At 38.9% G+C, this 23,874-nt stretch overlaps 1 long non-coding RNA gene across 1 annotated transcript; it reads left to right on the top strand.

Annotated features, from left to right (window-relative positions):
- The first annotated feature begins 252 nt into the window (after positions 1–252).
- Positions 253–3,841, top strand: LOC136718944 (uncharacterized). The gene is made up of 6 exons (XR_010805336.1): positions 253–340; positions 521–576; positions 753–839; positions 1,138–1,434; positions 1,621–1,766; positions 2,644–3,841. It is a non-coding gene; the product is annotated as an uncharacterized LOC136718944 (long non-coding RNA).
- Positions 3,842–23,874: the final 20,033 nt, after the last annotated feature.

The raw sequence follows: 23,874 nt of genomic DNA, 5'->3' as shown, positions 1-23,874 counted from the left end.
CCCCCTATGTTATTACACACTTTTCATGCTTTACCAAAACAAGGTGAGTGTTTTAATTTTAATGCTTTTTCATGAATGTTTGTGCTTCTCTCTTGAATTAGCTGTTCAGTTGCTTTTTATTGGAAAAGTGAAGAACATGCAGTAATAATAGTTTTTATACTTATTATAGTGTGATGTCTCAGGACCTACAATACTCATAAATAAATACACATCAGCTATTGCCAATTGTCCTGCAAAGACCCTGTCTGAATACTTTTTTTTTGTCTTAATTATTTCACAGCCTTTGAATTGGAGTACCCCAAGGTGCTCAATAGTTTTACCCAAAGATACACATTCTGAGGTAAGGTGTCACAGTCTGAACTTACTGTAAATGTGGGTTTTTGGAGCAATACATAGTAGTGTTGTAATGAATATGGGGCTACTAATGGTGAGTTTAGTGTCAAGTCACTAGCTTTACAGAGTGTCTTAGATTTATTTATGTATTTTCATGTCTCCTGAATTACTCTTTTGATTTTTGTAGACACCTACAGACACCAGAAATCCTGGAAATACAGCTTTTGGCAACATGTGCTACAGGTAATAACTAACTGACTCAAAATAAGTTATTGTGTGCAATAGCAAGAATTGCTTCAGCTTGAACTTGATTTATGCTCTGTTTTAACAATTGTGGGAATACCTAAACCTTTTTTTTTATTATTTAATATGAATTGTCAAAGTTGCCATTAAAAAACATTTACTTAACTATTTAACAGGGCTTTCACTGAGGTATTTGTGCCATTTAATGATGACGACACCAGTGAACCCTCAGAGACAGAGGAGCAAGCAGTGGGGGATTTAGGGTATTGTATCATTCTTTAAAATACATATATTTGCTAATAATTAAATGGAGTGTTCTGCTGTCGTCCCGAGACCTCCACTCGGATTGCATGGTGCGCTTTACAACTGAGGCTGGGGGTGGGGAGACTGCCATTAGTCCTCTAGTCAGTGCTATGGGTGTCTGATGTCTGAGTTGCAGAGGAGAGCCAAGATGACCGTGCTAAAACTAGGTCTTCCAATTTGGGTATTAAAAAGTGGTAGAGAAACACTGTTTTTTTTTTTTTAAAGTCATGAGCTTTTAACCTATTTAATTTGTTGCAGACAAACTGAGGATGAAATCAAAACAAATTCAACAAATCAAAAAAACACAATACAGCCGATTCAACATCAACAGGGCAGATGTCTGGGATGGAGGTGTTCGTGGGTTTCTAAGAAGCAGCTATGATCCAAACAGCACAATGATAGTTAAATTTACAGATGACATTGGTTCCTTGGAGGATGGAATTGATACGGGTAGACCAAAGAGGGAGTTCCTTTTCCTAATTATGCAGCATCTCCAGAGGCGTTGCATATTTGAAGGACCTGAGGAACAGAGGTTTCTGAAATATGATTCAAAAGGTAATGAGTGAATCAAGGGACAAGCTAACACACAGTTATGGTTATGCAAAAACATCATTTTGCTTACCTTTTAAGCTGTCATGTAACATTTAGAACCACAAAACAATTGTGTGTGTGTGTGTATATATATTTTTTTCTTTACTTATGTTTTCATAGGATGCCAAAATAATTAATACTTCCTTGCAGGGAGAATAATTGCAGTCTCCTTAGGACATGGTGGTCCAGCTCCCACATTTCTTTCCACCAAGTTTCTGAAACACATTTTGGGTATGGATTCCTCTTTCACTGTTGAGGAGATTGATGATGAGGGGATTACATCTATGCTGTGTGAGGTATGTAAAATGTCTTCATGCTACATTGCAGTTATGTGAACAATAACTTTTTAATTACTTGTGTGTATTGAATTTAAGTTAAATTTAACATTGTTTGTACAGCATTCTTGAGCATGCATCTGCAATTTTTAATGTAGTCACTTGATTATTGTTAATGGTTACAATACTGTTTAGATTTCAATTTCAGATTCAGTCGGCAGCCAGTAAAGAGGAACTTGTTGCTGCCATGGAAAAGCATTGTGTAGTGCTTCATTTAGCAGGCTGTTTGAGTGTAGTCAGAAATCTTGAGGACAAGGAACACATCCTGCAGGACTATCTGAAATGGCACATAATCACACGGAATGCACATGCTGCGAACAAGTAGGTCTTGAAACACTAAAAAACTAAAATGATGCTGAACTGTTTTCAGTTCCCTTTTATGCATTATGATGACTGTTAATTAAATGTACAATACTTCATTCATTTTTTGTTGGTTTTGGTTAAAGATTTAAGTAAGGCTTACAAACACTAAATGTTCTCGAGGCCATGGTGCAGCATCCTTGGGTCTTTCTGAATCACAACTGCTTTTCTGAGTCCAGAGTCAGTTGAGGCATTATTCACAGTGAGGTTTAGTGCAGCAGGCAGCAGCAAATGTGCCGTGGAAAACAAGGTTGTTGGATACTGGGCCGACTACTTGCTAGATGCTGAAGGTTAGAATTGTAGTGGCAGGAAGTCAGTGGTACATTATCATTTGTTTTCTGATTTAAAAATTGCTGTGCAGATCTAACTAAATTTGATTGAGAAAATATTTGTAATAGAACCTCATGTTTTGTTAACTATTTTAGAAAAATGAAAGTTTGACCCACTTGCCTAATCCTTTTTTTTAATATAAATTTAGATCAATCAAGAACATCTGCAACTTCCCTGTATGATGTACTGCAATTCTGTACAGGCATTTCCTCCGTACCACCTGCAGGGTTTCACCCAAAGCCTTCAGTGGAGTTTCTTCACGATGGGTCAACATTCCGCATTGCCAGCACATGTGCAAATACCATTAAACTTCCAATCACCAACAACTATGAGACCTTCAAAGACAACATGGACTTTGGTATTCTTAATACTAGAAGCACCGACATTTCGAACTACCTTCAAGCACCATAGCCGGTCACTGTAACCGATAGTTCTTTAACAGCTGCAATATGATAATCAAAGGCAAACCATCGTATAAAACTCAGAAGTTTTATTCATGAACTTCAAATCCAACATTTACATAGCACAAATAGAGTATTTAAATTGAAATATGATCATAAAACATTAATATTATTGCTATAAATAACAACGCACTTTTTTTTCTAAACGCACACACTTGTCAAAACATGAATAACTATATAGCCTACAATGAGCAAAACGATCAAAAACGGCATACAATAAGATAATGAAACAAGTGTAAACATAACATAACGATTGCATTTATCAAAACATAATTGTACACTAAACATTTTCAACACAGTGTAAACTTTGTTTTCAACATACACTGCTTGTATTCACTGTAGCTTTGTATTTCAATAAACTATTTACTCTTGATATAGCCTGACAATTGATATGCATTACTATTGATATGCATACCTGACAACTCGGTACAGTCCACACACGACACGTTTCTGCACTTTCCCTGCATGGGTTCGTCCCTCACACTGCATTTTGACAGCCTCTCCAGGTAACACTTTTACTCCACGAATACAGTGAGGGGAAAAAAGTATTTGATCCCCTGCTGATTTTGTATGTTTGCCCACTGACAAAGAAATGATCAGTCTATAATTTTAATGGTAGGTGTATTTTAACAGTGAGAGACAGAATAACAACAAAAAAATCCAGAAAAACGCATTTCAAAAAAGTTATAAATTGACTTGCATGTTAATGAGGGAAATAAGTATTTGACCCCTTCAACTTAGTACTTGGTGGCAAAACCCTTGTTGGCAATCACAGAGGTCAGACGTTTCTTGTAGTTGGCCACCAGGTTTGCACACATCTGAGGAGGGATTTTGTCCCACTCCTCTTTGCAGATCCTCTCCAAGTCATTAAGGTTCCGAGGCTGACGTTTGGCAACTCGAACCTTCAGCTCCCTCCACAGATTTTCTATGGGATTAAGGTCTGGAGACTGGCTAGGCCACTCCAGGACCTTAATATGCTTCTTCTTGAGCCACTCCTTTGTTGCCTTGGCTGTGTGTTTTGGGTCATTGTCATGCTGGAATACTCATCCACGACCCATTTTCAATGCCCATTTTCAGTGCTGAGGGAAGGAGGTTCTCACCCAAGATTTGACGGTACATGGCCCCGATCATCGTCCCTTTGGTGCGGTGCAGTTGTCCTGTCCCCTTAGCAGAAAAACACCCCCAAAGCATAATGTTTCCACCTCCATGTTTGACGGTGGGGAAGGTGTTCTTGGGGTCATTCCTCGTCCTCCAAACACCAAACGTCCAGTTGATCTCTTCATTATTTCATTGAACCATTAATTGAAAGCATAAATAGCTACTTAAGACATTTTCCATTGTTTTCAGCTGTCAAACAGTTGAAAATATTTCAGATAAGTAAAGTAAAGTAATTGACAACACCAACTTGAAATAAAACCAGCAGCCAAGGGTATGCCTGGACCAGGGTTGAAAACTGCTGCCTTTGAACAGTGGTTCACAATGTTTCATTCCAACTGAGCCAACCCTACATTACATTTTTAAGTTCCAGCGGTAGAACCACCGCCTTAGAAATATTATTTTTTCAGTCACTATACATTTTTATGTGCAGGATAATGTAGTGGACTTTATATGGTAAGAAATACTTTAACCATAATAGGAAGTAAAAAATGTTCCTTTACTTGGTTAACAACTGTTGGTCAATAGATTGGTCTTTTCACAATTTGATGAGACAAACCCATTTTCTTTTAAATTGTTTATTTCTTCACCTTAAATTCCAAAGTATATCATGAATCTGATATGGGGAAATAAAAGTTAAAAGAAAATGTGCGTGAAGGCTGATGTGCATACATCAGGGTGATGTTTAATTTAAAGATGGAATGCATGATGCAATGTTTTGTTACATGTGTACATGTATTTGGAAATAACATTGGTGCAAACAAAAGTAAAGAATGAAGATTGAGAAGCATGCAAACTTTTATTTGCCTTGTAAATCAAACCTGTAAATGGCAAACCTAACTACAGTAATACAAAAAAAGTGTTGTACGGGACAGGTGTTTACCTATTCTGTAAGAAAGGCTACTGAAATATTAATAGGCACACCTTAAAGCAGGAGGATTAAACTGTTCCTGAAGGGCTGCAGTGTTTGCCAGTTTTCATTGTTACACTGTGTAGAAGTCCGAATAAAGACATTCTCAAGTTTCATTTTTGTTTTTAATCTTGTCAAGTTTTTCAAAAAAGACATTTCAGGTATTAATGCCTGTAACCAAGAGCAGCACTGCAAATCTGATGTCTCTAGAACAAACTGGCATTCTTTAAGAAACTAGTGGATTAAAATTACAGGTCTGTACATTGCTACATGTCAAACCATTTTTATAATGGTTATTACCGATGTGGAAGTCTATAGAGTTCATCTGGTATTCCTCCTGGGGATTGAGAGAGTTGAGAGGGTCTAATCCGATGAAGATTCCAGAGGACTGAACACTCATTCAAGTCATCCTGAAGCAAAGCCATGAAACAGTAGTGCAAAAGGCACTGGAGTAATAATATAGGGCACTTGTTCTAAAGGGGGGGGGGGGCTGTGGGGGATTTGACCTTTGACCTGAACTTGAGTTGAACTTGGGGGGGCCCTTCCTAGGGGGGTTAAGGGGGATTTGACCTTTTGACCTTGAACTTGAGTTGAACTCGGGGGGGGTCCCTTCCTAGGGGGTGCGGGGTGCTTGTCACAATTACCATATTGATGGGTTCTGACGGAATGTGTAGGGTGGTGGGGGTCTTCAACTGTTTTTCAAACCCAGATTTGTCTTTAAGTCAGACTGATTCTTTAATAAAATAGCTATTTTTCTCTATACGTGTGAAGCTCCAAAAGAGCGCTATGTATACCCTTCAGATTCTTTAGAAAACATAGATATTTTTCCCTACACTAATGAAGCTCCAAAAGAGTTCTATTAAAGCCCTCCCGATTCTTTAGTAACATAGATACTTCTACTTAAGCGAGATCCGCGAGGCTGTCTCTTCAACAGGGCCAAAGCTGTTACCTCTTTCAAATGGACAAGGGTTATGTCAGTCTGGAGCTTTTTGAGCTAGTGGGGGTAGCGAGGAGATGTCTACGTCTTTAGTAACCTCAGATCGGTGAAGAATTTGTATATTTGGGGGCGGAGTTGACAGGGCACTGAATAAATAGCCTATCGCGTTAGAGTTTGGTCTGAAGAATTTAAATATTTGCGGGCGGAGCTAACAGGGCACTGGTGACAGGTGGGGTCTGTTTTCAATTTAAGAAGTGGCTCTGTTTACATTTGAGGCGATGGGCCCCCCTAGCCCCGGATAATGGAATGTGGCGAGAGATAGCGATCTGTAGAAGCGGTGGGGGCTGTGGGACAGCTTGAGAGACACAAGATGGACTGAACTTTAGAAAATCCTGAATATGAGCAAAATGAAAAGAAATGTAATACAGAAAATGTAAATTAAAACTTTCAGTAGTCGGTATAATCTCAGTAAATACCAAGACCAATATTTTCTTGCATTTCAGAATATATATCAAACATATTATTTAAAGAACAGATACAATGTAAAGATTGAATAAATACAATTATGAAGTTTTAAAGGTGTGTGTGTGTGTGTTCACAACACCCGGTGATGTAAAAGCAATGTAACGTTACTAAGTTAAGAAATCCTTAAATATAGAAGAGTTATAGAATATAAATGTTATATAAGAAGCATAGACTATATATGTAGAAACTGGGACATTTCAATACAACTCAATAAAAGCAGCATTTGTAATAATATTAGTAATCAAACATCAAATTATTATGTAATATAAACCATTCACAGGTTAAGATTAAGTAAATACACTCAATACGATCTCAGCACATCCTGTGTGTGTGTGTGTGTGTGTGTGTTTACACATATACCGAGTGCAGGCTGGAACGCTTATCTCAAGGGCTCAGATTCTGATGAGAACGAGCTGTTATCTAGCCGCTTGTATTAAAAAAAAAAAAAGTTTAACTTAACACAATAATGTGATAAAGAATCCTACCCGAAACGATGTTGGAAACCTGTAACTATAAGGCTATCAAAATATAAGAGTTATTCTTAACCATTAGGCTGTATGAAGATATAAAAACATGATAACGATTTAATTAACGAATGATGGTTACCACAAAACATTTAGGAATCTGGTGGTACATACAGCTGCTATTTGTTAAAAGATAACACGTGTGGTAGTAGTGGGGGATGTTGTAACATCAATCACGCGTAGAGAGAGAGAGAGAGAGAGCACTAGAGTCCCCATGTCTAAAGAGGTATTTTGGTTCTAAAATGTATACAATGTATACAAACCTAGAAAAGACAACTTTATTTATTTCATTTTAAACGTGTGTATTTAATGTTGATGTCACAATGTTTAGGCTCGACTGTTTATATAAATATATTCTTTACAAGGTTTTAAACACGTAGGGATATATATTATATATCAAAATAAATGGAAAGACCTACAGAAAACTTTATTAAACATATGTCAACAACAAGCGTTGTACATGATGTACAACATACGATATATACGTGTAATTTACAGAACATTTAAAGATATTAAGGTTAAATAAATCTAATAAGCCTGATATTTTCATGAACAAACTTAGATTACTTATCCTCGAGCGCCACCCTACGGATTGTCAAAGACATTTTTTCAAGCGCGTGAACGGAAAGTTTGCGGGGATTGCGGTTGTCATCAGTGCGTTCACGTGCACAGTGCGGTGTTTAAATGTGGGTTCGCGGCGGAGATTCAGTCCATTTGGTCAACACGCTGCCTGCACGGACCAGAACACACAAAGAGACATCAGGATGCCCGACCACGACCATGCGGAGCGGACACTAAACTTCTCAAACTTTGATGGTAAGTATAATTCAATTAATCAAGAAATATAATTGCGAAGTGTTTAGATATCCGTACACTAGTTCAGAAAGATTAAAAATATGCTACATTTACATACGTATTTAAGAAATCTAATATTTGAAATGTTTTAAATATATTTGAATTGTATTTAAACGTTTAAATTCTGTTTATAGAAAACGCTGATTTTCAAACATCTCAAGAGCCTTTTACACTAGGTATTATTATTTATTGATATATTTTTTTAATATTTACAAATAATAGGCACAGAGCGATGTTTCTAACAAGCATCCGTGTATCTGCAGGATTACCGAGCGCCCCATACAATGTGCTCGATTTCTACACGAGCGATTCAATGAACACGGGTAAGACTCATTTAATAATGTATCGACCATATTAATTATATGTGTTATGAACGTATGTACATTTTATTTTCATATAACCATATTTACTTTCAGATTTGTTCCCGACATTAGATGACGAGCGACCCAGCACGTCAAATGCTGAGCCGCGTAAGTTATACTTTCCATTTTATACATGTAATAAATATCGCCAGGATGTGTGATGTTAAATTATGGATCTATACGGGGCGGATTTTTATATTATTTTGTGTTTTTATCAGAGGATCTACCCAGAACGACCTGTGTCAAGTATTTACGGAAAAGAACGCGTTCCGAGGGTGAGTGAGACCTTTATTTCATTACTCCAAGAGATGGAGCCGTGCTCATATTGTACACAGTGTGCACAATGGCTCTATTGTCTTGCGCTGTCCGGGCGTGCTGTGCTGGGGGCCTGCGCCGAGCCATCTGAGCAGAATGATGCGCACGCAGTCTGACCCCCGAGGCATGCTGGGATCTGTAGTGTTTAAAGGATTGTAGTAGTCTACGTTTGAAAGTGAAAGTAACCTGGCTGCAGTGCCCAGACTAACCTAGGGTATTAACTTATGTTTATACATGTCTCCGTTTAAGACACCGAAAGTGATGATGATGAGCTTGAATCAGGAACGCCGGATCTAAGAAGACGTCTGCATTTAAACCGTCTGTTTGCATCGTTTATACGTTTTTACAACCGAGTATTTAAAACTATTATTTATGAAACGATAATATTGTCCGGGTTCTTGTCATTTTACAATGTACTTACTTAGACCGTTATTATTAATGTTTTCGTAGCACACGCTTTATTGAGACAATTATTAACGTTGTCTATTATTGTAATACGACATTCTAGATGTAGTTATTCTTTTAAACATGTTTATATATATTTTTATTATGAATGGTCTATAATAATCTGAGCACTATTGTATTAATAAGAGTAAGAATAGTTAATTTACATAAATCGAATTATGATAATAATGTATTGTTTGTTTAAGGATGTTATTTATGTTATTATTATTATTGTAATGTATTTATTATTATTATTTTATTTTTTTATTATTATTATTATTTTTTTTTTGTGTTACTGTCTGTGATTTAACGTATCCGTTTTCATGTGTTTCAGGTTCATCGGAGTCTATTTCAGACAGTTAATTACTGCGGCTGATTATGCAGCAAGGTAGCCCCAGTTATTCACCAACAACACCCCGAGAAACCGCCCGGGTGTCTCCGCAAGTTAGGAGCCAGGACTCCCCGACGCATATCCAAACACCGCCTGGACCGCCTGCATCACCAGTCAGCGTCGTATCGAGTGAAGAAGAAGAAGATCTAACTACAACCTTGCGGGAGACTATCAATCTACAGGTTGAGTTGGCATCCATGGCATGCGTGAGTTGCTACATATAGTACATATATAGTACATATATACAAAGACAGGTAATTGAGGGTCAAACAATCTTAATTAATGCCTTAGCAAGCTATATAAACAGGATCGGGGAAACATGTCTGAAAGTAATAAAAGGACCAATGATGCAGACATTCAAGAGCAGGAGTCCAAAAGATCTAGAGAGAATGATCCTGATACGAACGATCCTGAGGCCATAGCAAATGTACCGATTACCCCCGAGCTATTAGAAATGGTGGCAGAAATAAACAACTGACCGGCGCCTGCTATAGACTTGTATCCCTCTGTAAATTCTGACTTGTTACAAATGGTTGATTCCTTAGAACACCAACCCCTTCCGAACGCAAACAATTTAACAAAATAACCCCAATTATTACTAGTCCTGCTCCAACAGAAAACGTTCCTGAGTATGCATCTAACCACGTTGTAAATGACAATTGTGTTGACACTTTTGAAGGTCTTCAGCATGCTTTAAACAATGTACAACAAAGGGGTTGTGGCGGAGGTCAGAACAGTGAAGCTGCAGGTGTTAACAATGGGTTTAGTCGTGAGCTTAGCGCTGTTCAAAATATCAACAAAGAGGCTGAAGATGTTCAGGGTAGTAACCATAGATCAAATGCTGGTGGTGGTGGGGATTGCCATAATATCGATGCTGATAATAATGATGGGGGTGTAGAGCACGTAGACAGACCAAACTTCGGTAATTTTGAAATTGTTCACAGATTTAGCTTTGCAGAATTATTCAACAGTGACAATTATGCAGAGATATTTGTTACAATGCATGATATTATACAAAAATATGCTTGATCAAATTACCAAACGTGTTAGACCCCAGGATGTGGTGCAGTTGGAGCTGAGAGCGGATTCATTATTTAGCAATGTTTTTACCATAATGAGAGGTGATGAGTTACATGTTGAGGCTTTTCTATCTAAAATTGAAAACCTGCTTCAGAGTCAAGCCTCCATCCTGGCCGAAAGTCTGGTCTTGGTCATTAACGTTGTCCCTGAGGGTGGTGTTCGCAGGAGATTGTCAAGTTGTCTCAAGACTGAAATAATTCACAAGAAACTCGGGCAAATAGTGAATGAGGGTAATACAAATAACAAAACATGCTTTGCGTATAGTATAGTACGCCTGCTCAAACCTAATATAGTTGCAGAGCAGGTTTTGCATGATGCTTTGCAAATGCATCAGGCAGCGGGTCTATCGGAACAGGAGATGGTGACTTTCTCAGATATCCATAAATTTGAGGAGGTGGCGGGTGTTAAGATCGTAGTCCGGTACCGTTGTGAGATAAATGATGTATTTGATACATTTCAAACTCACTCAGAGTTTAACCCCCACACATTGTTTCTTTTCCTTCATGAAAATCATTACTACGGTATTAGAAATTTGAAGGCTTTTCTGGGTTGTTCGTACGTCTGTGATTTTTGCTACAAGGGTTTTAACGATAGGAAGAACCATCAATGCGCCGGGTACTGTAATGTGTGTTACCATCCACAATGTCGAAAGGGTGAAGCTGCCACAGTGCAGTGTAAGGATTGTTTAAGGATCTGTCGGTCTGCTTTCTGTTTTTCCGAACACAAAATACCTAGAGGGGGTACAAAATTCTGTCTCCAGTGTTATAGACAGTACACCTATAAAGAGGATAAACCCCACAAGTGTGCCGCTCTGAGGTGTCATCTCTGTAACGCCGATTTAACACCCGAGACCGAACACCAATGTTTCATACAGTCTGTTAAACCGGCACCCCTACATAACAAGTATGTCTTTTATGACTTTGAGTGTAGGCAGGAAGGAGGCGTTCATATAGCGAATTATATTCACTGTATAGACATGTTGGATCGCGAGTGGGCTGTGGCCGGTGAGTCATGTGTTGAGGGTTTCTTTCAAAAATACCACTGTCCAAAGTATCGAGATTACACATTCATAGCTCATAATGCTAGGGGGTATGACTCTTATATATTGATGAAATATTTGGTGGAAAGTGGTGTAACCCCCGACATCATAGCGCAGGGGTGTAAAATAATGTGTTTCACAGACCATGATTTCAACCAGCGTTACATAGACTCGCTCAACTTCTTACCCATGAAACTGAGCGCTTTACCTAAAGCGTTGGGGTTTGAAACGCAAGAAAAGGGCTGGTTCTGCCTCGGGACAGGCAGGACTTCTTCAACTGGTATGACACGGTTAAGGATGGCATTTTTGATTTCAGAAAGGACATGGCCGCCTATTGTTGAAATTATGTGTTGACCCTTAAAGAATCATGTGTTTGGTTCAGGCATGAAGTCATTAAGACAGCGGGTCTTGACCCTTTACAGTGTACGAAAATAGCTTCTCTCTGTATGAAAATGTTTCGAGCCAATTTCTTGCAGAAAAACACCATCGCCATTACAACGCCGGACAATTACAGATGCCGACAAAAGAGTTTTTCTATGGCCTCCATCCAATGGTTGGAATATATGTCTGACAATCATAACATCTTGATCAGACACGCTTTGAATTATGGCGAGGTTAGAATGGGTCCCTACTTTCTGGATGGTTTTTCAGAGGAAAATGGGGTTCGTACGGCTTATGAGTTTGCCGGTTGTATTTACCACGGTTGTCCTCGGTGCTTTGACGCAAACACTTTTAATCCTGTCACTCATCAAATCTGTGGAGATATGCACTTTGATTTCTTACAAAGAATCGAGACTCTAAAAAACACCTATGGTTTAACTGTGAAAGTGATGTGGGAACATGAGTGGACGGCTATGAAAAAACAGGACGGTAGTGTACGAACGTTCATGAAAACCTTTGATTTTCCTGAACGTCTCGAACCGAGAGACGCTTTGTTCGGAGGGAGCACTAACGCAATCTGTTTACATTACGAGGCCAAGGCTGAGGAGAGAATAGATTACTATGATTTCACTAGCCTGTATCCCTTTGTCAACAACACAAAAATTTACCCCGTAGGACACCCCACCATAATTTATCACGACTTTCTCGATCTCCAGCAATACTTTGGCTTAATCAAGGTCACGATGTATCCACCCAGGGGGCTTTTCTTGCCAGTTTTGCCTTATAGAGCTTCGGGAAAATTGATGTTTCCGCTATGTAGAACGTGCGTTGAAACTGAAAACCAGACAGTGGAGTGTCCGCATGAGGATGATGAGAGGTCATTGACAGGGGTGTGGTGCAGCGTGGAGCTTAATAAAGCGATTGAGAAAGGATACAGAGTTGGTAAACTGTATGAGGTCTGGCATTTCTCTGAAAAATCTGACATGCTTTTTGTCGATTATATCATGACACACCTTAAAGGGAAGCAGGAGGCTTCCGGCTACCCTTCATGGTGTACTGATGAAACCAGTAAAGAGAGCTATATTCAGAAATATCTTGAAAAAGAGGGAATCAGGTTGGATCCGAGCAACATAACTGTAAACCCAGCAAAGAGACAGATATCAAAACTGATTCTAAATAGTCTGTGGGGTAAATTTGGAGAGCGGTCTAATAGAATAAACACTACCTTGATTAAAGATCCGCTGCAGTTTCTTCAATTTCTGTTTTCCAAAGAGCATGATGTGTCACACTTTAGCTTTGTAACTGACAGAGTAGCTCAGGTTCAGTGGCGACGACCTCAAGATTTCCCGACCAAGCCGGGGAATGTCAACGTTTTTATAGCCGTTTTTACAACAGCTTATGCTAGATTAGAATTGTATAGTTTAATGGAGCATCTGCAGGAGCGAACTTTATATCACGATACGGACTCTGTAGTCTTTGTCAGCAGACCGGGTGATTGGATGCCGCCGATTGGAGATTATCTGGGCGAGTTAACAAATGAGCTAGACCCCCAAGATCACATCGTAGAGTTTGTTTCTGGGGGTCCAAAGACATACGCTTATAAAACAGCTTCAGGAAAGAGCTGTATGAAGGTGAAAGGTATAACTTTGAATCACACTAACAAGAAACTGATCAATATCAAGTCTCTAACGACTTTGGTTCAAAATTATGTTGCAGGCCTAGATCAAGGTGATTACTTCCGGAAATCAGATCGTCCGAAATAATAAGGTGTACACTCTCGAAAACAGGCCACTACAGAAAAGGTTTTGGGTAGTGTACAACAAAAGAGTTCTTTTGCCAGACTATAATACGCTACCCTATGGATATTGACGGGGGGTTCGATAACAGACTTCAACACCCCTTTTCATGTATTATATCAGGTCCTTCCAATTCTGGTAAAAGTTTTTTTCTTAAAAGGCTTTTAGAGAATTCTGCAACAGCTATAACACAAACTCTCGATAACATAGTTTGGTGTTACTCATGTTGGCAACCTCTGTACGATGAGCTAATGGTTAAAATTAAAAATCTTAAATTTGTGGAAGGTGTCCCCGCATCGCTTTGTGATGATGATTTGTTACCCAGTGACAAATACAATTTAATAGTGATAGACGATCTCATGGAAACGGCTAGTGACAATAGCGAAGTGGAGAAAGCTTTTACAAAATATACACACCATAGAAATTTGAGCATCGTCTATCTAGTAAAAAGAGTCGAACGATCAATTTAAATGTTAATTATATTATTCATTTCAAAAATACACAAATGAACACTTTGGCCCGGCAAATGTACCCCAGACAATCTAAATTCTTTTTGGAATCGTTCGAAGACGCGACTAAAAACCCTTACGGATACTTGCTAGTGGATTTAAAAGTGCAAACTCCTGAAGACTATCGACTCTTGCTGCCCCCAAATTGGCCTGTAGTCTACGTGCTAAAGAGAAGAAATAAAAAATAGAATGTCGGCTAGGATAAGAAGAAACCTACCGATTTTAAAGATATTATATGAGGGTAATCCTCATCAGAGGAAAGTTGTGTTGTTGTTCTGATCTGATAGAAACTTTATGTGAAATCGCCTTAAATGTTCTACGGGGCAATATACCTTTAACAGCTTTTCAACTGGGTGAACTAAAACAACAAAAGTCTGTTATAAAGATCCTCACTAACAAGAAGTTATCCATTAAAAAGAAGAGAAAGGCTATTAACCAGAAAGGTGGTTTTATCGGACCCCTCTTGAGCATAGCCTTGCCTTTCTTAACCAACCTTCTAGCTTCCAGATCTGTATAGTAGCGATGGAATACACCCAAAAAATGTTTTTGGTACCTCAAGAACAACTTGACAAACTAACAAAAACCCCGCCGCCTCCAGACTGTGGAAAATAATCTAGACTCTGAAATGCAGTCTATATTATCGCGATGCGATTTAAACCCTTATGAAAAAGTACAGCTTTATACAGCCGCCTTACAGAGATATCTGAGTATCATTAAACAGGGCGCAAAAAGCCAGAGTACTCTAACTTTAATGTTGCCTTCAGAGAAAGAGCAGCTTTCTGAAAGTAGTGCGGTTATTGAAACAGAAGAAGAAGAACACCCTGTAGAGGCAGATGTGGTTTTATCAGATGTATTGAAAAGCATGCCTGTAAGAAGTCAAAGAAATGCAAAATATATTCTACATAAAATGTTTAACACCCCCTCGGGTGACCTCCTGGAATAACCAAGGTGAATTTATTTTTAAAGGTTGGGTGATTAAAGGATCGCACATGTTTGATCTGATCAAGAATGTAACGAGTTCTAATAAGATTCTGGATAGTAGGAGGCCTACGGGGTGGAGAGATTTCCTCCAAGCTTTGGCGTGTCTGAACATGCCTCAATCAACAGTCCCTAACCAAACCACCCGTAACAAAATCTGCCTCTATAAGGCCGGTGAGAGTGATTGGGTTGAACCCCCCGCCAGAAAGAAAAGAATGAAACCTGCATCAAAACATAGATGGACACCTTATTAACGGTATAAATGTATACTTGCAGTTGGAAAGGGGAAAAGCAAAGTCTTTGTATGTAATGTTTGATACTTTTATTACGTTGTATATCCATATTTTGACATGTATTACACAATTTTTACAACATGAAATATTCTTATTCTGTAATGTTTTTTTTAACATTTTATAATGTAATGATTATATAGGATTATGTCAAATAAAAATGCTTTTGTATTAAAGCTTTTCTTTTCTTTAACACGCATGACATTTTTTAAAATCTTTACAAGAACAGACATTCTGTATACATGTTAGGTATTTAACATAGTTATTATTATGACACAATGTTTGAAAAACCAGGACACAGTTTTATTGTTTTTTCCTAAATCAGGGCCATACAGCGTCATAACATTTGTGTAGGGGAGACCTTTAGCTCTATGATATAAGAAAAACACAGGTTGTAGTCTGTAGACTTTACACTTGGCGACAGTTATAAACCGGTTCTTTACAATTGTTTATTAAAAAGTTGTTGATCGTAGCTGGAAAATGAATAAAATCTGGAGGGTTTCCGTAAGAATCAAAAAATTCGCCGCGATGATCTTCCGTCAGATAAATAGCCAGCCAGTGCTCTCCAGGCATGGTTTCAGGGTGAGTGTTAATTATAAACATGGCAGGTAAGTTCTTTAGCTTCAATTCAGGTAACTGATCGCAGGCATAGACTCCGTGAAACAGCTTCTTAGTGTAGGGGTTACAGTTCATGACAGCCGTGAGCTCTCTGGTGTTCATGGTTAATAATAATCATAGAGCACATTCCTTCTCTGATTCACTTCTATAATATTGTCAAACACGGCGTACACAACCATATTTTCAGTACCGGCTAGGGGTTGCTTAAAACGTATTTCCAGTCTCATGTTTCCTGTTTTCACCAGGGAGAAATATTGCCCGCACTCTTCATCGGGGGTTAGGTTGAAGGCGTACAAAGTGTAGTCGTTGATGTATTCAGCGCGGTTTATCAGCAGAGGCTGGTCCTTCAGATGTCTCCCTGTAGCGAGAACTAGACTGTAATATTCACGTCCTTCTTCAGTCACAATTTTACAAGTGAGTAAAATAAGGGTATTATTCAAATCTAAATAATCTTCACCATTACCGGTTATGAAAAATTCCAGAGGGGCGGATTCTGAAATGGCCGAAAGAGGCGGAATCTCCACATAGATGCTTTTATCGATACTCGTTTGTGTGTAAGGGACCGTAAACAGATCCAGTTCTGATTTCACACATTCTTCCGACATGTTGTGTACAAAAGCCATGATTAAAATATATATTCCGAACAAGTTCTTGACTTTCTTTTAGGTTTTCTTTTAACGGTCTTCTTCTTATTCTTCTTTTCTGGCTGCCTACTCTTACGAGTTCTACTATGGTCTGTCGCTGAATAAGTAAGTCTCTGTCTTTTGTTAGCTACCACTCTCCACCCTCCGGGTGGGCGTCGTCTTTTACGAGAGCCTCTGGCCAGGACCATTAGACCCGAACCCTCCAGATTATCGTTGTTGTTGGATCTGGCCGTAGCGCTGCTGATCACATCGCTTACGATGTGTTTGGCGGCTGATTTAAGATGCGGTTTCGCTATATCAAAACCTCTCCTGAGAAGAGGCATAGCCATCCTGAAAAGTCCTCGAAAGAGTCCACCTATTCCGCTCCCATACATCACATTAGCCCCAGCGAACCCTGGCAAACCGTTACCGGCCTGCATTTTGTAATAGTTCACATAGTCTTTAGGATCGACATAACCCCTCATGGTAATCATTTTAGCCGTGTACACAATGTTTCACAGGTCGAAAATGTAGTTTGCTTATAACCTTACCAAAACGGAAGGGTATGTCAATATTCTGATCCGATTTTTCTTTGATCGTAATATTGTTAAAATGAGTCTTGGAGACAGGTACGTAGTGTGGCTTGTCATAAGTAATTGTGACCACATCGTTGTTTTTACCCTTAATATGTACATTTCTTAAAAGGGGGACGTAACTACCCCCCACCCTCTGGTGTGAAATTATGTCCGTGTAGATATAAAGGGTGTAAAATCCTGCGCGGATATGCGCGGGGTATGGAGCTATTATATCCTTAAATTCATCCTCCTTGTTGGCGTAAAACCCTAAAATCTGGCCTAGGTTACCGCTGGTTTTAATTCTTATCGTAGATGCGGACTCCATGTAAACTTTATTTTTAATCGAACTGTAATGTAATCTGACAGGTTGTTTCCCTCCAGAGATCTGTTTGTTCATCTCTTCTAATAATTTTTCAATATTTTCATAATAACCATCTTGTAATGTGAAAGTCCACTGTTTTTTAATTCCGACGTCCAAAATTGAAAAGACCGAGTCTTCATCGCGTACCAAGTGTGGGGGTACTGCATTTCCGACAACCCCACCTCCCAGGGCCCCCGCAATTCTATAGGTTTTACAAATTTTACCGTAAAACTAGAAATGGTGTTGTTAGGATAAATGTCGAGGGACGCGTTACTAGGCAGCGTCACATAGAATCCTTCCTCTTCCATCTTCATGACCCATAATGAAAGATCCCCCATGAGCTTTCACTTGTATACTTGCCGTATATCCCGCACCGCACTAGCCAAAACCCAGCTATTGAACTTTTCAGGCCACCCCACCCATTTTACCAGCACATAATTTTTCCTGTTTTCAGTTTTTTTCCCTAAAATTTTTTCTACTCTGAATATGCTATCATTCCCCACTACAAAACTTTGTAACTCCTCCTCATAAAAAGTACCTTCTATAGACTCCCCGTCGTAGTCTTTTAACCTGTACACCGGCGGGGTTCGAGGCACACGTTCGGTAATGGCGAAAAAGTTTGCTCATAACCTTTTACAAAGGGTCTCCGTAGCTTTGAAACTCTTACAACATCTCCTACTTTGAACTTGTAAACCTGTTTCTTTGAGGCTTTAAACGGACCATAGACATTTTTAAAGACCTTAAAAGAATTACTCTTATCTACCTCTACAGGTCTCATTTTAATACTTCTATGATAACTGTGGTTGTAAGCATTCACAAACTCTTGAACTCTATCGAGATACATTCGAGTATTGTTAGATGTGAAGTATCTCCACATTTTTGTCTTTATAGTTCTGTTACATCTCTCCACAATCCCACAATCGAGGCCTTAAGCTCGTTTCCTGTGGTGAAATTATGTATTTTGTGTCTTTTCAAAAGATTCTGGAATTCTCTATTGAGAAACTCTTTACCTTTATCAGACTGTAGTTGACAGCCAGCGCCCCTGCAAGAGTATATCTTTAAAGGCCTGCATAACAACAACGCCGGTTTTATTCCTCAACACTCGCACCCACGCATATTTTGATAATATATCTATACACGTCAACATGAATGTGTGCCCTTTATTATGTTTTGATAAATTTGACATATCCACTAGATCCACCTGCCACTGTGAATCTATGTCTGAAACATACACACGATTTATTTTAAAGTTAATTCTAGCCGGTTTATGTAGGGTGTAAGCATCTTGCGCAGACAACCACTCGGCCACACTTATCTTATCTGCCTTAATACCCTGCTCTGACAGCCCTCTCCGGAATCTCTTCCAACCCCCCAAACTCCCTACTTTGGCGGGGTTGTAGTACAAATCCTTCATCCTAGGAGCTTGTCGAGACATTCTGTAAGAGCACACAAAAACAATGACCAAAGTATTTAGAAAATGGCTCTTTTATTCATTTTCAGAGTACAAACCCATTTTTAAGCAATTGAGAAAAGTATAACACATACAGCAATTTTTCCCATTATTTAAACAAAAAGATATCAACTGATTGGTTACTTGCTCTATATCCACTACTACACCGGATTTTATTTTATAAGTACACACATCGATTACATACATGTATAAAACAATAATATGTGCAATTTTAAAAATAAACAACCGTTCATTAAACATTATATAAATGTTGATGAAATGGTCTAACATCGTTCCTTGCAACAGCGATCATAGCCGCCCAGTTTTCAAACCCCTCAGTCTTTTTCACATCATCCATTAAATGCTCCAGGTTTGAAAGTTGAGCATCGTCGACAGTCAAAGCTGTAGAGAAAAGGCGCTCGTCGGCCACTTTCTTTTCCAATACTTTGTACAATAGGGCCCTCAGATTTGTCGCGGTTTGTTGGCGACAAATCCGGTTACAAAAACAATCCAGAACATTCCCCATCTTCAGGTGCTTTCAGTTGCTTTCAGCCTCTGAGTCGGTTTCGTACAGATCAAATTCCTTCTCCTTGTACTCTGCTTTACTTTCTTTACGGAAGAAATATTCCTTCAGCTTGCCAGAGGTTTTTCTGCTGCTCTCATCCAACTCGTCGAACAGCTGGTTGAGTTTCTCTCTGATGTACGGCTCCTTTTTCAGCTCCAAGAAAATTTCATCTATAATTTTCTGGACCTGCACGGGACAGACATGCAGATGATGATAAGATAATGCTTTGAATAGCGCTGGTTTCAACCAAACTCTACATATTTCCTCAAGACCTCAAAACCCTCATTAATTTATTTTATGACCGTTTTCATTTTCGACCAATCCTGGGCGTAGAAATCAATTTCAGTAACATATTCATTTTCATCCTCAGGATCAATAAAAATAGCTAATTTGTTTGGCATAGCGTGTTTTCCTAAACACTATTCTGTTGTACCCTGTCATAGTTAGAGTCATTACAGTTCTACTATGATTCACAGATAGAGCGCTTTCCCAGTCGTGACTTTCAAACATCAGAGGCAGTGGTGCAGTTTCTAACGCCTCTAACGCTTTATCCACATCCCCTTCCCTTGTCCAGTCCTTTACATGCATCCAATCCTTGTAAGCGTTCTCAATTCTGGTTACAAAAGGCGTAGACATCTCCTCACCAGCTCTTAACTCAAAAAGCTCCAGACCGACATATCCCTTGTCCATTTTAAAATGGTATCCACACCTTGTCTCATCATCCTCCAGAACCCAGATTCGGTCGAGTCTCACATCATATCGTGAAGGAACCCTAGCCCGGGTTTTCCTCTCGGGTGTTTTCTCGTAGATACAGTCGGACATGCTGAAGACCCAGAATCACTTCACACGTGTAAAGAGGAAAAATATCTATTTTACTAAAGAATCAATCTGGCTTAAATACAAATCTTTTGGAGGGCTTGAAAAACAGTTGAAGACCCCCCACCCCCTTGTACATTCCTCTGGTGCCCTGTTAGCTCCGCCCCCAAATATTTAAATTATTCAGACCAAACTCTAACGTGATAGGCTATTTCTTCAGTGCCCTGTCAACTCCGCCCCCAAATATACTAATTCTTCACCGATCCGAGGTTACTAAAGACGTAGACATCTCCTCGCCACCCCCACTTGCTCAAAAAGCTCCAGACTGACATAACCCTTGTCCATTTGAAAGAGGTAACAGCTTTGGCCCTGTTGAAGAGACAGCCTCGCGGATCTCGCTTAAGTAGAAGTATCTATGTTACTAAAGAATCGGGAGGGCTTTAATAGAACTCTTTTGGAGCTTCACTCGCGTAGGGAAAAATAGCTATTCTACTAAATAAATTGGGAGGACTTAAATACAACTCTTTTGGAGCTTCACTAGCGTAGGGAAAAATATCTATGTTTTCTAAAGAATCTGAAGGGTATACATAGCGCTCTTTTGGAGCTTCACACGTATAGAGAAAAATAGCTATTTTATTAAAGAATCAGTCTGGCTTAAAGACAAATCTTTTGGAGGGTTTGAAAAACAGTTGAAGACCCCCACCACCCTGTACATTCCTTCGGAACCCATCAATATGGTAATTATTCTGTGACGCGGTACAAGCACCCCGCACCCCCTAGGAAGGGACCCCCCTGAGTTCAACTCAAGTTCAAGGTCAAAAGGTCAAATCCCCCTTAACCCCCCTAGGAAGGGCCCCCCCAAGTTCAACTCAAGTTCAGGTCAAAGGTCAAATCCCCCGCAGCCCCCCCTTTCGAAAAAGTGCCCTATATTACTACTCACTGGTGTTCATGGCTCCCATTGAACTTTCCAAAGTCCCGAAGATCACCAAACCAATTAATCCAAAACTGAGCTCTTCCAAAAAAAAAAAAATGGACCATGGACATCACAAAAATGAACTGGTATGAAAGGCAATGAAACACAGGTGAAATAATCAAACTTTGGAGCTGTTTTAAAAACCCAGTATTACAAATAGTCCTTGATTAAGTTACTTTAATTTACTTCAGGTAGCTAAACATTAGGTCTGTAAAACCACTGGTTGAAGTCCTGCCATTCAATTATTGTACTGAACTGATCCTATCCCTTAAGTGCTGCAATCCTACTGGCTTTCCAGGCAACCTCAAATGATCAGTGTTTAAAGCTCGGGATACAGTTGTAATTAAATGTATTACATTAGATTATTAGGAAAGAAGATGGGATGAAAACCTGCAGATGCTGTGTGCCTCAAGGACAAAGACTGAAAATCAGTGGCAATCCATAATTGTTGTTTAATTGAAAAACAACTATTATGCTACTACAGCAAATGTAATAAAAAACGAACAACAAAAATCATAAAGGTAAGTCACCCTGGGTAAGGGTGAATTATAGTAGTAATAACAACAAATGCATGATTTTATAAAGTGCACCTACCTTCCTTTTCTAAATGTTGCCCACCATACGAACCATACGAGTGGCTCGCAGCAAAAGAATGTTCACCTTGGTTTCGCAGTGTGCACTGCATAGCAGCCATTATGCCATTTTCACTACCACAGTCTGTTCTAATTCTTGTAGGAAGGACCTCCATAGACTGCACACATTCCACATAGATGTGGGCAACAACTTTTGGATTACTGTTAGTTGGACCACACTTTAGCCACATAATGCGTCGGGAAAATCCGTCAATACAACCACTAATGGCAAATCCAAATGGCTTCAATGTATCATAGCCATCTACATGCCAGGTAAAATTTGGTCCAAGTGAGTGATATGCTCTCCGAATAAACCTTTCTTCTTCTTTGTGACTCATAACCTGTGGAAGTAGTCTCATAAAAGTGTCTCTTCTTACACAAAGCTTATACTTGTGTTTCAAGACATGCCACATATATCTGTAACCAAGTAATTGTCCAGGCCCCCTCAGCTCATTCCTGATAGCCAAAACTACATCTGTTTCAGAAGCATAATGATGGTTTCTGCTTAGATGCAAATCTTTCAGCTTTGACTTGAGAGAACGAATGCTGAGGGTAATATTGTGATACTGGGAGAGGAAATCTATAATAACATTATATGAATGTCCTTGTTGAAAATAATGGACAATGAGAGACTGAAGATGTCTAGAAGATGCACTCTGTTGCTGCCCTTCTGTTTCACTGTTGTTTTCAGCTACATTTCCAAGAAAGGTGATATCCTCACCACAACGTTCACATGCTTGATAGGTGTCAGACTGCAATATTTGGCCACAAAATGGACAATACATGCCTTTTTAACAATACCTGCAGAGATAGAGAAACATAAATAATTATATAATTAAAAACAGGCTTGCATCATACAAAGCAACAGTAAAAAAACAAAACAAAGATTACTTGTATATTGATATACACAAATATTAACCATTCAAAATGCTTCGAACTGTTTAAAACGCATGGAAATAACAATACAATACGTACATTATAAACAAAGCTTTCTTTATATTCAACCCGTCAGAAACTTTGTAACACACACACAAACACGCACATTTTAAAGTTTAAAATTCACTACTTTAGCCTATTAGACTGTATTGTGTACGATGCTAAAGAACACCCAAAATGTATTGATGTGGCATGTGAACGTATTGAACCATCACCAATGCGCTTGCATGAAGTCTGTCTGAGTAACTAACCACACAGTACATGCGCAAACCGAAAAAAAAAGGAGGGGAAAATTGTACCACCATTGCGCTAAATCAATCGAGAGGTTACATTTATTTACAGCAGTCTAAAGAAAATGTGCATATGTTGCACAAAGTGTAGCTGGTAGACTTTTTTTAACACTTGTGTGTTAGCAGTGGATTTATGCAGATCGACAAACTGGATGGTTACTATATGGACATTTTTTAAAGCACAGTGAAAAAAATAGGAAAAAACAAGCTAATTATAGACTGTATACAGTCCAGTGAATTATAACACAAACAGACCATAAGATAGACTTCTGTTTACATGTGTAATTCCTAAGTGTTAAACAGAACCCTGGTCTTAATTAGTCAATATAATTATGATTAATTGTACCGCTTTCCTTATTACTCTAGTGCTTTGGATAAAAGGGCTATATAAAAATGTAAATACTAATATTATAAAAGAATATGTATGCACGTTTCAGTTGATAATCTGAAAACACCTAAACATAGCTCATTTGTATTGTATTTTAATTAAAGCCACCTAGAACCATCTGGTGTACTGAAAAGAAAAAACAAACTGGATAAATTTTTTGGCCTGGTATATTTCACCTAATACCAAACATTTGGCAAGGT

The sequence above is a fragment of the Amia ocellicauda genome, chromosome 23, assembly GCF_036373705.1.
Source record: "Amia ocellicauda isolate fAmiCal2 chromosome 23, fAmiCal2.hap1, whole genome shotgun sequence".
Lineage (NCBI taxonomy): Eukaryota > Metazoa > Chordata > Actinopteri > Amiiformes > Amiidae > Amia > Amia ocellicauda.
The sequence above is the reverse complement of the archived record's forward strand: the minus strand, read 5'-3'. Positions and strand labels throughout refer to the sequence as shown.